The sequence below is a fragment of the Ambystoma mexicanum genome, chromosome 11, assembly GCF_040938575.1.
Source record: "Ambystoma mexicanum isolate Mex_15411 chromosome 11, UKY_AmexF1_1, whole genome shotgun sequence".
In the NCBI taxonomy this organism is placed as follows: domain Eukaryota; kingdom Metazoa; phylum Chordata; class Amphibia; order Caudata; family Ambystomatidae; genus Ambystoma; species Ambystoma mexicanum.
The window spans coordinates 837,250,032-837,263,637 of NC_090934.1; the positions used below are offsets into that span (position 1 = coordinate 837,250,032).

General features: G+C 45.4%; 1 protein-coding gene across 3 annotated transcripts in view; it reads left to right on the top strand.

The window, feature by feature from the left end:
- Positions 1-13,606, top strand: part of SAAL1 (serum amyloid A like 1) — an 887,265-nt gene that overhangs the window by 302,414 nt on the left and 571,245 nt on the right. The gene's annotated exons all lie outside the window — the stretch shown is intronic.

A 13,606-nucleotide genomic window follows, 5' to 3' on the forward strand; every position in this document is an offset into this window, starting at 1 on the left:
TGTCTGCACACAATCGTTTTTTTTTGGATTCCACTTGTGTCGAAGTTCTCTTGACTTTCTGCTCTCTTGTTGGCAGTGGAGGACCCGCTCCTCCTTTGATTCCTGGTTTCTGCCTCAGTACGTGGGCACTGGGCCTACCACATCCTGTGTGGTCAATCCTCCAGTTGCCTCACTTTGGGCATCCTTGGCTTCTAAAGGCCTACACGTTTCTGTATCGGAACAGCAGTGTTGCTGTTCAACGTGGCTCCGTCCCTCGCCGACACATACACGTCAGAGGCTCGTCTCTGTGTATGGTTTTTCTTTCTCATGTTTGCTCTCGGTCTGAGAGCGAAGGACCCAGTCCTCCCTTCGTGCATGGATTTGGCTGCTGTTTTCAGGCTCCGGGCCCACCACGTCCTCTGTGTGGGTAAACCTCTAGGTACAGTTCGCTTTGGCCAGCCTCTAATGATCAGGCCTTACGTGTTGCTATGCAGGGAGAACAACGTCTCCCTTGGGTGTCCGCTTCCTTTGGCGCTACAGTCGCCTCTGTTCTGCGCGGCAATGTCCCTCGCTGACGTTCTCACGTCCGAGTCTCGCCTTGGTGTTGGGTTTCTCCTGCGCCACTCAATGTTCGTTGGCCTTTTATTAACAAGAGGGGGCATATTGTTTACCACTGTTTGTCAAGCATGCAGAAAGTTTTGTGTTCCTTTGAGCCAAGTACATAGATGTATTGTCGGCATTACCTCGAGCTAAACACATAGTTGTATGTCAGTATTTCTTTTTCCCATGTAGGCAGATAATACCTTGTGTATATGGAGTTTGCTATGGGAATGGGAGGCCTTGTCCCATAAGGAGGGGGCGGGGTCACTCCCAGTGAGGTCCTGCTTTCCCAAACCCGTAGGGAGGGTTTGGCTGGGTGGGCTCCACTCCCTAGCCTCAATTGGGTTTGCTCCACCTTGGGGAGAAGGGACAGATACTCTGGATTCGTCACACACCTCTGCTAGTAGAATGCAGCTATCCCCCACAATAAAAAATTCAGTCTAGCTGCACACTTAATCTCTTGCCCATACTCTCTGGACCTCTCCTCTGCACCCACCCACCCACACCCACCCTGCTCAACATGGGTAACTAACAGGGACTTGGCCAGACCTACCTACCTTCGTATTGGCTAAAATGAACACACGCATTCTATGACTCACTGACATATTTCCCATACTTGGACTTCGGTGCCCAAGGGGCGTTCAATCTACAGCACGTTGAGACCATACCAATGGTGAAAGGGGCTATACAAATGCCCATTACATTACATATGATAGCTCACATATACCAGATACAACTGTATAGCTTACATATTGTTTCGAAGATAGATTTGCTGTACAGAGAATGCTCCCCATTCCTAAGCGCAGAGAGCGAGTATGGCAGGTGGAATCACAGAAAAATAGACGACAGCAGAGATAAAAAATATTCTGGCAGAAACCGTGATCAATGCAGCATCAGAAACCATTGTAACGTTAGAATTATAGGTGTAGTGGAAAAGATAGTGTAAGAGTCTTGAAGAAGGATGCTGACACATGGGGGTCATTTTGGTTGGCAAATACTTTTATTTATCAAGAAAAAAAACCCTCACTATCCCCATCTTTTAAGAGGGGGTTCCCTGCCACAAACTAATACTAAAGGATCTGTCAGAATGTCAGTTGAAATCAAACTCTATCGTCCTGTGTCACAACCTACTTCTATCCCTATCACTAGAACTAAAAAAAAGTCAACAGAAAGTTCCTTCTCCAGGAGAATGACTCCCTTCTACTGGTGTTTGGGTGGTATTGCCAGAAAATGTTCTTTGGCAAAAAGAATGCAATGTTCTCTGGCAAAAGGATTCCAGGGGAAATGACTCCCTTCCAATAACCCTTTGCACCAGTCAACTTTCGGAACCAGGAGAATGACTCTCTTCTCCTGGTATTGGTAAAGTCCCAAGTCCTTCTCAGGGCCTCGTGCACTTTTCCCTGCCACTGTGATGAAGATGCTTTCCTTGGATGTTTAGTGTGCTTTTCTTTGGGTCCCAGACCCTTATCTGGTGGTCAGTGGGTTTATTGTTGCCACATCAACGAGGAAGTTCTCCTTGGATGCTCAATGCGCTCTTCCCAGAGGGCTGGCGGAGAGCCTCTCGAGCCTGCCTTTCTTCCACTGACGTGTCCCCTCCTGCTCTCTCATAACTCCTGTTGCCTTCTTTGGGACTTTGGCATGCCATCGGTTCTTCCTGGGACTGGGGTACATTTCTCTGGCTCTTCGGGCTTTGCTCCTCTGCTTCTTCAGCACTGCAGCAGATCCACGCTCTACTGGTCTGCTTGGCTCTCTTCCTGTTCAGGTCTGCTCCAGCTGGACCCACGAAGAACTCCCTCAATGCTTCGCCGGCATCCTCTGCTCTTTGGCACCCCCAGTCAGCCACCAGGACTTGAAACTCCCACTCTGGGTGGTTTCCACACCTGCTGCCTCTCTCGGCTTGGCTTCACAAAGTCTTCAGTCTTTCGTCTCTTCTTATATGTTGCCAGTCCCGCCCTGGCAGATTGTCAAAGTCCTTTGTTGTTCTTGATGGATTGATCTTCATGCATTCTCTGGGCCACCTCATACCAGTATTAGCACAACCAGTCATTTTCATGTCTTCTGTGCTCTTCTTCATCCTGGTACCTTCTGTTGTAGCTGTTTTACCTACATTACAGAAATACACAGGTCTACTCTCAAGGAAGTTGTTTGGCAGGGAGTTGGGTTGGGGGTAAAGGGGGGTTAGGGAAGGGAACTTTGCCTTTTGTGTGTATTTTGCCCAGGTGATGGGAGCCATCACCCTGGAATTTTGAATACTCCGAGAACAAGACACTCGGAGAAGGGAGACATTCTCCAGGAACCCAATAGTGAAGAATCCAGTATGAGCAATAAGGAATGTTGATGATTGAGCTGGAACTTTACATTGTGAACTTGAACTAAGAACTTTACTGCTCTTTAGTATTACAACTTGGAACTGTGTGTTGAGCCTTGAAAAGAAATCGAAACCTGAGGAAGCAGTCATTCCCCTGGGTAAAGATTCCATCTAACATTTGGAACAGTGTTACACTGTCCAGAAGAAGGGCACCATTCTTCTGAACCAAGAAGATCCACTACCTTTTTAGTTTGGTATTCAGTATGAGGGATAAAGGCAGGGTTTTGATACAGGATGGTGGATTATTGAATTGCATGGACATTCTGACAGAGCCATTAGCCTTTTTAGTTAAGGCAGGCAACCCCTCTTAGAGTTAGGGAAAGCTAGGTTTTCTCTTTATTTTCTGGTATAATAAAAGTTTATGCTAACAACCATGCCACCTGTATGTCAGTCTCCTCCTTTTGCACCCTCACAGTGGGGTAAAGAACAACAAATAAATCCCTAAATGGTCTGACTAGATTACAGGGAAATGTTCTGAAGTTCTCTGCAAAAAAGCTGAACATAGTTGGTCCAAGTTTTGAGGAATCTTAAGGCGTCCCAACTTCTTTCCCCAAAATATCCTAACCCCAGGTGGCCAGGGAATGGCTGTCACTTTTTGGATCCTGACCCTGGGTGTGGCTATGCGAGGGAGGATCACCTGGGAGAAGGAGGCTGAATGGCCTGCACCTGAAGTCAGAGGGACGGTATAAATGGCCCGCTCAGGTGAGGCTAGAAGCAAGCTTGCAGAGGAGAGAGAGAGATCACCTGTGGAATGTGTGCAGATGCAGAAGCTGCAGGTGAAGGCAGGGAGATGCGTGTCCGTAGTGCTGATGTGCTGCACAGTCATTGCAGCGGAAGCAGTAGCCGAGTTCTTGGAGACCCAGGAAGAGGGGCTTGCCGGGCTGGGAGCAGCCGCAGGCACAAAGAACTGACCGGAGCGTAGAAGGGCACACAAAGACCGCGTACTCGGTGAGGATGAGTGTCTCCCGGACACTGTGGTGTGAGCCGCGTGGTGAATGAAGGTTGGAGTGCTCGCGAGTGACAGCAGAGGCAATGTGATTGCCGGTTCAGAAATGCAAAACACTGATGTTTGATGCAGTTTGTGAATACCGAACAGTAGTAAAATTGGAAAGGCTATGGAAGGGCCAAGAAAACGGGAAACCTGAAGCTGAATGAGAAGCTTGTGAGCAGGGTGCTAATTCCCAGCAGGAGAGTGAATAGTGAAAGTTATTTTGGGTGTAAATGAACTTCAATTTTGAAGATAGAACCAAAGAAAAGAAATATTGAACAAATGCCATACAAGTGGAATTCAGAAAAAGGGTTCCCTGATACAAAGGAAATATGAATCATTATTATAATTGTTTTTTTATAACGCGCTTAAAACCAAAGAGGTTTCTAAGCACGGACCCGGGATTCGAACCTGTGTTGCTCTGCGTCATCTTGCTTCCAAGACGAGCGTGTTGCCACTGAGCTATACTACCCATGCCAATCATGGAAACTTAAGAAGGCAAGCATTGGTAATGAATGTTAAAGCATTGCAAATTTTACAAATTGAGAGAAAGCAAGCATTGGCAAAAACCAGAAGCAAAAGAGGAACTGTAAAAGTTGAAACTGTGGCAACACTATGAGAAAATGTGACAATCCAACAAGTGAACGGTGGCAAAACCAGTGTTGAAGAGATCTGTAAAAATATACCAGTGTTGAGCTGAAGCAGTGGCTGAGTGACTGTGGAAAATAAGCTAATCAGGTTTGTCGGTTGCTTGACCTGTAATGGGCAACTGTGCGTAGACTGAATACACCCCACTAAAGAGAAGCCACTTGACTCCTCTATACGTTTTTGGTTGAATATCAAGAAGAGTTTGTGCTTTGTGAACTTCCTTATGATATTGATGAAAGAGCCAAAGCCTGAAAGCTGGGAAGAATGCTGAAGAATTGTGGTGTTGTGAAACCTGAAAGAGTGGGGAAGGGAACCCCTTTTGATTAAAAGTGAACACTTTGGAATCCCGGGGATGGGAGAATCCATTTCCATCCCAGAGTTGGAAAAGGCAGTTAACTTTTGTTTGAACAATTTTTTCTTTGATGCGGACATCCCTACACAGTTTGAACAAATAGATGTGTGGGCAAGTATAGGTTTAGGATACAGACGGACCTTTACGTTGGACTTCCTGACACAGGCTTTCCTTAGTTTTAGTTAGGTATGAAACAAATCCCACCTTAGCATAGGGCAAGATGTGCCTTACTCAACCCTTTTGAGATTTTAAATAAAAATTTGTATCCCAAACTTTCCTCAGTTGTCTGTGTCTACTTCCTGATGCCTTCACAAAGTGAATGCAACCTCTGCCGGATCCCTCGATGTGCGGTGGATCAAAGTCTTCCAAACATTTTAGTAGGTACTCCATGTCTACATGAAGAGTACCATTTAAGCCAGTAATGTAGGTCTCCCAAGATTGCCAGTCTTTGGTTGGATAATAATTCTGCAGCTACTTCAGCTAAATTATTGTAAGGAAGGCATGGTATCAAACAGTAAAACGGACACAAGTGACCGCAGTTCAAGGGTGTTTATTGAACTTCAATTGGGTTTGAAAAACACCTATCTAATCCTAAAATTAAAGGAGAGTTCCGGGACTTTTTTTTTATTGTCCCTACGGGTCGGCCATGTGTTTGTAAGCATAAATCGGTAGATCGTAGGAAACTTTCCTATGGACCTTACCCGACTTTTCGCCCCTTATCGCACTCGAAATCAGCCTCCATTTTGTGATAATCCTATCATTCCGCCGCATCGACCTGGCTCACCTGCCTTTGCGGCACTAAATCAAATCCCCCGCCCCTGAAACAGACTTTATCAAAACATTCATATTCCCCGCCTCTATCCGTGACGTGACTGTGCTGCGTAGGCAAACGCGCCCAGGCGTCTTCTACGCGACTCCACACAGACCCCGGAAATCAACACAGATCAGCTCACAATACAGCGCACCACAATTCGGAATATGAAACTGTACTTTGAAATCAAACCGCAAGATTGTAAATGTGGTAAAGTACATTTATTTGACATCAAATGTTTAGAGAATATTCAGCGATTTGCATTTTTATTTGCTCATGTTCCAAAAAGTTCGTATTGAGGAACGCGATGGTCCTTTGCTGTACACAGGGTCTTAGAGCATCTCACAATACAGCACCACAATTCGGAATGTGAAACCGTGGTTTAAAAGCAAACGGCAAGATTGTACATTTGGCAAAGTACGTTTATTGGACATCAAATGTTTAGAGAATATTCAGCGATTTGCATTTTTCTTTGCTCTCGATCCAAATTAGTTCGTCTTGAGGGAAGCGATGTTCGTGTGCAGTACACAGGGTGTTGGTTTACGATAAAAATAAGCTCTTCTGTCGCACTGATAATCGCATGGCTGTTCCAACAACGAGGCGCTAGGCCACCACAATGGTAGGTATGTTGCATCTAACCGTTAGTACCGCGTAAGGGCATACTTGTACTTGGCGATCGTCCCATAAAATGGTCAGGGTGGTAACGTTGTTCACGCGGAGAAGCAACTGGCGGCTGTAGAAGCCGTCCGCCGGTGTCTGGTACTCGTGACACAGACAGTAGTGAATGATGTACCTAAAAACATAAAAAATGAAATTAGTCTCACCATCAGATCCTTATTAAAATTATTCATTTCATAGCGAGGACAGCGCTACTGGGTGTACACAAGTGTTTAAAGGCGTGGCGAGGCATGGAGGGGGGGGGGAGTGCAGGTGGAGAGTGGAAGGGCCCAGGACTGAGGTCGCAGACAGTGGACCAGTTGTAGCAGGGGAGAGGGAGAGAGAAAGCAGAAGCAAAGAGGAAGGTTTTGAGGTGCTTCAGTAAAAGCAGATGTTTCTCCTCAAGATAGTGCGCGGTAGAAAACAATATGCCACATAGAACGAACAAGTACAACTGAACCCGTCTTTAAAGCCACTGTATAGTAATGAAATTGCGGTATAAACTCATCAAAAGTTACTTACATTATATTTGCATTTTCCATTGTGTCTCTGTGTAGGGCAGACCCGAAACACCACTCCTTCTTTGCCGACGTTACTTCTTCTAATGAACGTGGCTCATCGTTTCGTTTCTGAAATTTTATTCATTATCTTTTCTTAGTCTTTCAGGATGGTCCCGGCCTGTCAAGGTCAAATCACAATAGAACCTTATATTGGGTCGTGGGCCGTTCCGCCACCCGAGCAAAACATCAAAGCAGCTGACCTTCACTTTGAGCGAGCACACATTTCTAGTTAGCTGCAGTTAGTTTTAGGGACATCTTGTCTGCGTGCCTTTTTTTTTATTGTCCCTATGGGTCGGCCATGTTTTTGCAATACGGAAACATTCTATAATTTTTGTAAAAATGATTTATATTACTGTTTGGTTTAATTGCAATGGGCCTGCAACATGAGGAGACTCGAGAGAACAGACAATCAAATTACAATCATTTAAACCGTGATGTGTATTTCTCAATGAGCTCTGCTTTAGGTGGACATGGAACAGAGGCAATGTTGGGTGGCAATGCAGTTGTCCCCTGCATAGGTTCGTTCACCACTCCATGTATGTGCCTATCGAGGACATCTACGATAAGTCTCTCAATAAACTCATATTGCATATCCTCAAACACTGGTTTGATCACCCATTGTTTACTTCTTTTAGTGAAGGCCTTATTGTAGCGAAGCGTCCCTAAAGTTCCGGTCGTCCTACTTTGTTGACGGCCAACATTATGGTTATGTGCCAAGACCGCTAAAAGAGTCCGATTTATCATGCCTTCCATGCCAAAATGCAATCTTTTGGGCCTGTACTTGAGGCACATATTGTGGAACACCTCCAAATCTCCTGTGTGGCAGAATTCCGTGAGTCCCCTCAAAGCTTTTGTTATAGTTTTATCAAATACAATCTTTTCAATGGCTTTGTGAGTGGGTGATGAAGGAATCAACCACTTCTTCTTCCGTGCCTCCTCTGTGGACAAATGGCCATGTTCACATTTGTGGAAATGCTCATTTGTCGACCATCGATGTACGTTGCTACAGTGCAACATTACTGACCGCCATTTTTCCAGTAGAATTTCCAACGACCCTTCACATGTTTTTGAGCTCCACCAAAGATGGTTGCTGATTGACTTGGACCACTGTGAAATACCTTGCAATTCTTTTTTTTTACCTGCAGCAGACAATTTTTTATTGATTGATTTTGCAAGATGCCAAACGTCAAATTGGTGATTTATATTTTTGTACTGTTCTCTCATTGTCTTGGCAATTGAAACGTGTCTGTCCGTGGCTATCAGGTCGATCACCATTCCCCGCGATTGTAGTTCTTGCAATGATGCTACAAAGCCAACTTTCTCCATGGCCACTGAGGATGTACTTTGTGACACCTGCACGACCACCGAACTCACAATTTTCTTACTTTCCATGTCCTGAAAGTGGTAGGTGCAGTACTTGGCTGAAAATCCTGGGCTGTCGCACTGTCCATCACCGGCTAGCCTGAAGCGTTTGCCCGCGAATGTACTTTCCATTGACATTTTTTCCATTCTCCAAGCTTCGCTGATGGCTGGAAATAGATAATCGGTTTGGTATTTGTAGAACTGACTTTTCGCAATGAAATGGATTCCCACAAACTGAAAGAAATACTGTAACTTTTTAAAACTTGAACCACTAAAAAGTGCGGCCGCTGCACAAAGTAGATTGCCTGCTGGCAGTTGCCCCAGCATGGGTTGTGCAGACCATGCGAACGGATGATATTGTGTACAGGTGGCATGTATTTTAAGGTTAGTGCCTCGAATTGCACGAGTCACATTAATCAATGGCTCCCCACATACTTCCCCACCAACCGAATGCCCACATTTCATCATCATAATAATATCCATCAAACAGCTATCGAATACAATGAATTTGGCCTCTTTCCTTATACTTTCACTCTGCATCCCAGCTGGTTCGGCCTGTAACGTTGAGGACATGTCACTCGCATGAAAGGTACAATCTCTGATATCGTCTTCCGCTATGCTGAGTGATATTGATGGTGTTTCATTGTCGTCCACGTCATTCTCTTCCATTGCAACATCTGTTCCTTGTCCGGAGATGGGAGAAAAAAACAATGTCTTCAACTTTCGCGCGCTCTTATTTTTTGCGGGTGTGGATTCTGTGAATTGATCTCCGACTGCATCCAAACTACCAGGAGGACATTCACTATCAATGGCTGGTGGTGGTATAGCTCCGTTGTCAATCACTTCATATTCTTCCCATTGGCACGATGCATCTCCAGTCTCAAGTCCCTGCCAAAAGGTTTGACAAGCAACATCTCTCGTTCGCTTCACTGTCTGTGTAGATTTAGTTCTTACACCCACTCGCAACTAGAGGACAGATTAGAAAAGGGATGTTCAGTTTAAACACAACTTACAGTATTGAACTATTGACAGTGAAAGACAACATAATATAGTGAACAGGACACTAACCTTCTTTTGCTTTCTTTTCTTTGAAACTTTCTTGCCTCGAACTTCAACATCTGGACGCTGTTGCTCCGACTCGTGTGTGCATGTCTCCACTTCCTCTCGCGCTGCAACGACTATATTTTCATGATAAGCACATCCATCACTCACTGAGGCTCCATCGACTCCCTGAAACATAGAACTTTCATTAGTATGTATAATAATATTGAAAACACAAAATGTACTTGGGGACCAATACCCATACGTACATCTCAATAGCAAAACACGAATGAACGCATTGTGTAGAACATTCAAACGACAATAGTTCACGCATTGTTGATCTAGTTAGATTGAACTGTCAAGATCCATACCTCGGGCTCCGCATAGACTTCCATTGATGATATTATTGAAGATGACGCTTCAGCAACTCCCTGAAACACAGTAATTGCATTAGTATGCTTTTCTATTTTGTTAAAAAGAACATAAACTTTGAGCAGGCGTCAACGGCTCATCTAAATAGACCTGCACAAATGATCAGTTGTCTAAAATAAATAATGGATATGTAAATATGATTCGATTTGCTCGATCGTTGGAAGTGTCACCACCCAGAGATCTGCATCAACTACTAGGGGTGATGTTCTTGTAGAAGAAGCTCCGTCATCTCCCTGAAACATAGTACTTGCGTTAATAAAGAAGGAAGTATAGCGGATGTAATCACGTCATATGATTTCGCTTGATCGAACTGTCAGTATCCATACCTCGAAATGCATAAGAACATCAAGGGACGATGTAACTGCGGTGCACACTTCTGCAAGCTGTTGCGCCGACCCGTAACTGCATGCTCCCCCTTCTACTTGGACTAATGCTCCATCGACTCCCTGAAACATAGGACTTTCATTAGTAATGAACACAATATTGAAAAAAGAAGACAAATAGGAGGGCGACGACAGAAGGACATATCAATGGCTAAAAACGAAAGAAACGTACCTCGAGCATCTGAGTGACATCTACGGTTGTCGTCAATGCGTTGGACTCCTCAGCATCTCCCTGAAAGACAGTACTTGCATTATTTTGGATAACAATAATTATAACTGAAAACAAAGACTAGAGGACGAGTACAAGGGTGTACCATTAGGTAAAATAATTACACGATCAATTAAAACTATTGATTTACATGCCTAAAACAAGTCAGTGTCAGAATAGCTAAGTAAGATTACCCGATAGGCGCTTGAAGTGGCTGATGACTGCAATAACGACACGGATGGAGAATCTTCCGCCTTCATATTGAGTGGATACATAAATGGGGAAATTATTGTTAGCTACTGCTACACACTACCGCAAGGCCGAGAACTAGATCCGTAAACTTGACTCACCAGTGGAGGCATGTGGACGAATAGAGTGGGAATAGCGGTTGAGAGCAATTTTCGCCTCGCTCGCGGTGTTTTCTTCTTTATTAGCAATGATGTGGAGTACATGTCTGGGCTAAAGTGCCTGCTGCAGATGCGGTATCGATCACCCCTCTTGTCCGCAAAGACTTCTAGGACTCTACTTTCTAGCTCAGAGGCTGGATATCCGCAATATCGGACCCATCCTCTTATCTGATCTATTGTCTTAGGGAAAACATGCATTATAGTACCTTCAGATTTGTTATGGGTCTTCGAAGGGCAACCGCCAATGGAACAGGCAGGCATTATGGAAAGTTCTGAAAAGTAAAGATCAACAATTCTCTATGAATACCAATGTGTTAAAACAGTAAATGACACATAAAAGGTTCAATGCAAGGTCCGTTTTGGTTCTTGGAACTATACACGTTATTCACATGCGGATAAGTATTTCAATAACTTTCAAAAAATAGAAAAAGTAATTTGACTAAACTCAGAACATGTGACTAGTTCCTTGCATGTACTGTCGTGAACGAAAAGAAAACATGGATGCAATTTGATGACTACTAGCAAATAGATATAAATTAAAAAATTGGACGCAAAATGATTATGGTACATGGACTTACCTTGACGAACAAACAGTTAGATGCAGGGATCAGAGTAGTTTCTTGTCGTAGAACAGGGAGCAGTTCACAGGTTGCAAACTGACGAGTTTGCTCAAAGTGGTCACGGAAGTTCACAGAGACGAAGAGCAGATAACCAGCACCTTCACGGGTTGACTAGCAAAGCGCAAAGAAGTTCTCATTAGAAATATGAGGTGGGTTATAAAGAATTCGAACCAGGGGTGTGTTTGTGAATGAATGACGTGTATATGTCGTGGCATTATGTGGATTGCAGGGGGCCGTCCAGCGTGAGGGGGATGCTTGGCAGGAGACACGGGGTCTGGAGGTAGACATGGGAACAACAAACCCATGCTCTATAGACCACTTTGAAGTGTACATGGTCTTTGGCACCTCTTGGCCTTTATCGCTCCCTGACAGCTCCACTTGCCAGCAGCTCAAGTACCCCGGTGCGAACTGCCTTTGATAGGGCGGGGGGTGGATCGGGGCGGTGGTCGTGCAGACAAGACACAGGAAGACTCGTGAATGGAGACACACTTATGTGGATTGCAGGGGGCCGTCCAGCGTGAGGGGGATGCTTGGCAGGAGACACGGGGTCTGGAGGTAGACATGGGAACAACAAACCCATGCTCTATAGACCACTTTGAAGTGTACATGGTCTTTGGCACCTCTTGGCCTTTATCGCTCCCTGACAGCTCCACTTGCCAGCAGCTCAAGTACCCCGGTGCGAACTGCCTTTGATAGGGCGGGGGGTGGATCGGGGCGGTGGTCGTGCAGACAAGACACAGGAAGACTCGTGAATGGAGACACACTTATGTGGATTGCAGGGGGCCGTCCAGCGTGAGGGGGATGCTTGGCAGGAGACACGGGGTCTGGAGGTAGACATGGGAACAACAAACCCATGCTCTATAGACCACTTTGAAGTGTACATGGTCTTTGGCACCTCTTGGCCTTTATCGCTCCCTGACAGCTCCACTTGCCAGCAGCTCAAGTACCCCGGTGCGAACTGCCTTTGATAGGGCGGGGGGTGGATCGGGGCGGTGGTCGTGCAGACAAGACACAGGAAGACTCGTGAATGGAGACACACTTATGTGGATTGCAGGGGGCCGTCCAGCGTGAGGGGGATGCTTGGCAGGAGACACGGGGTCTGGAGGTAGACATGGGAACAACAAACCCATGCTCTATAGACCACTTTGAAGTGTACATGGTCTTTGGCACCTCTTGGCCTTTATCGCTCCCTGACAGCTCCACTTGCCAGCAGCTCAAGTACCCCGGTGCGAACTGCCTTTGATAGGGCGGGGGGTGGATCGGGGCGGTGGTCGTGCAGACAAGACCCGTTTGCCGCAGGGCCTCACCAAGGAGAGGCCATCTAACTGAATGTAAGAGGATGGCTGCAGGATCTACTACATGGAAGGCAGGGGGGTGAGTTTATAAATACCTCACCCTCCCAGGAGAATATACACTAGATTCATTTAAAAAATCAAAACAACCATTGTTAAAATATATGTTGGGCTTTATTTTAGATTTTAATTAAACATAAATAATAAACATTACACATTGTAAAGTTGAGGTTGCAGCACATCGAGGGAAAATCCGCGGTATTGTCCACTGTCACTGGGGAAATGTTGTCTAATGGCAAGTACCGCACAGGCAGGTATTACTCTCCGAACGCGGTGTCCGAGCCTCCCGTGAAGCCACCAAGTGAAGCAACGATAGGCCACCAGCCTGTACCACCTGTGAAAAAAAAAGATGCAAACTGTATTAAACTGACCAAACTTTCTTATCAATGTCGATTCAGGTAACACATGTCATTTTTCTTAGAAAAAAATTATATCTAGAAAATGCACTATATGGAACCAATTTACATGCGTTCCAATGATATGTAAATGTAATTTTATATGTGGGAGACGACCATGAAATAGTGGTGGCATCACTGACATCACAAACAGAGTATACTTACTCGTTACTCGGATTACGCGGACGAACAGTGCCACGAAGTTCGTGCATAAGCACCATCATCATCCTCAACACTGTCCGTGAGAGGCAGGCTTCCCTGAACTCTGGCAGCTCGGTGATGCATTGCGGACTTTGCTCGCCTTCCTGCTGACTTTGCTCGCTTTCCGAAATGTAGGCCAAGCACCCGGAATTTTCACGGCAGCAGCAGTTCTCCTCCTCAGTTGGCATTAGCTCGCACCGATTGCACGTGCACCAGGTGGAGACGCCGTCCATGCGACATGG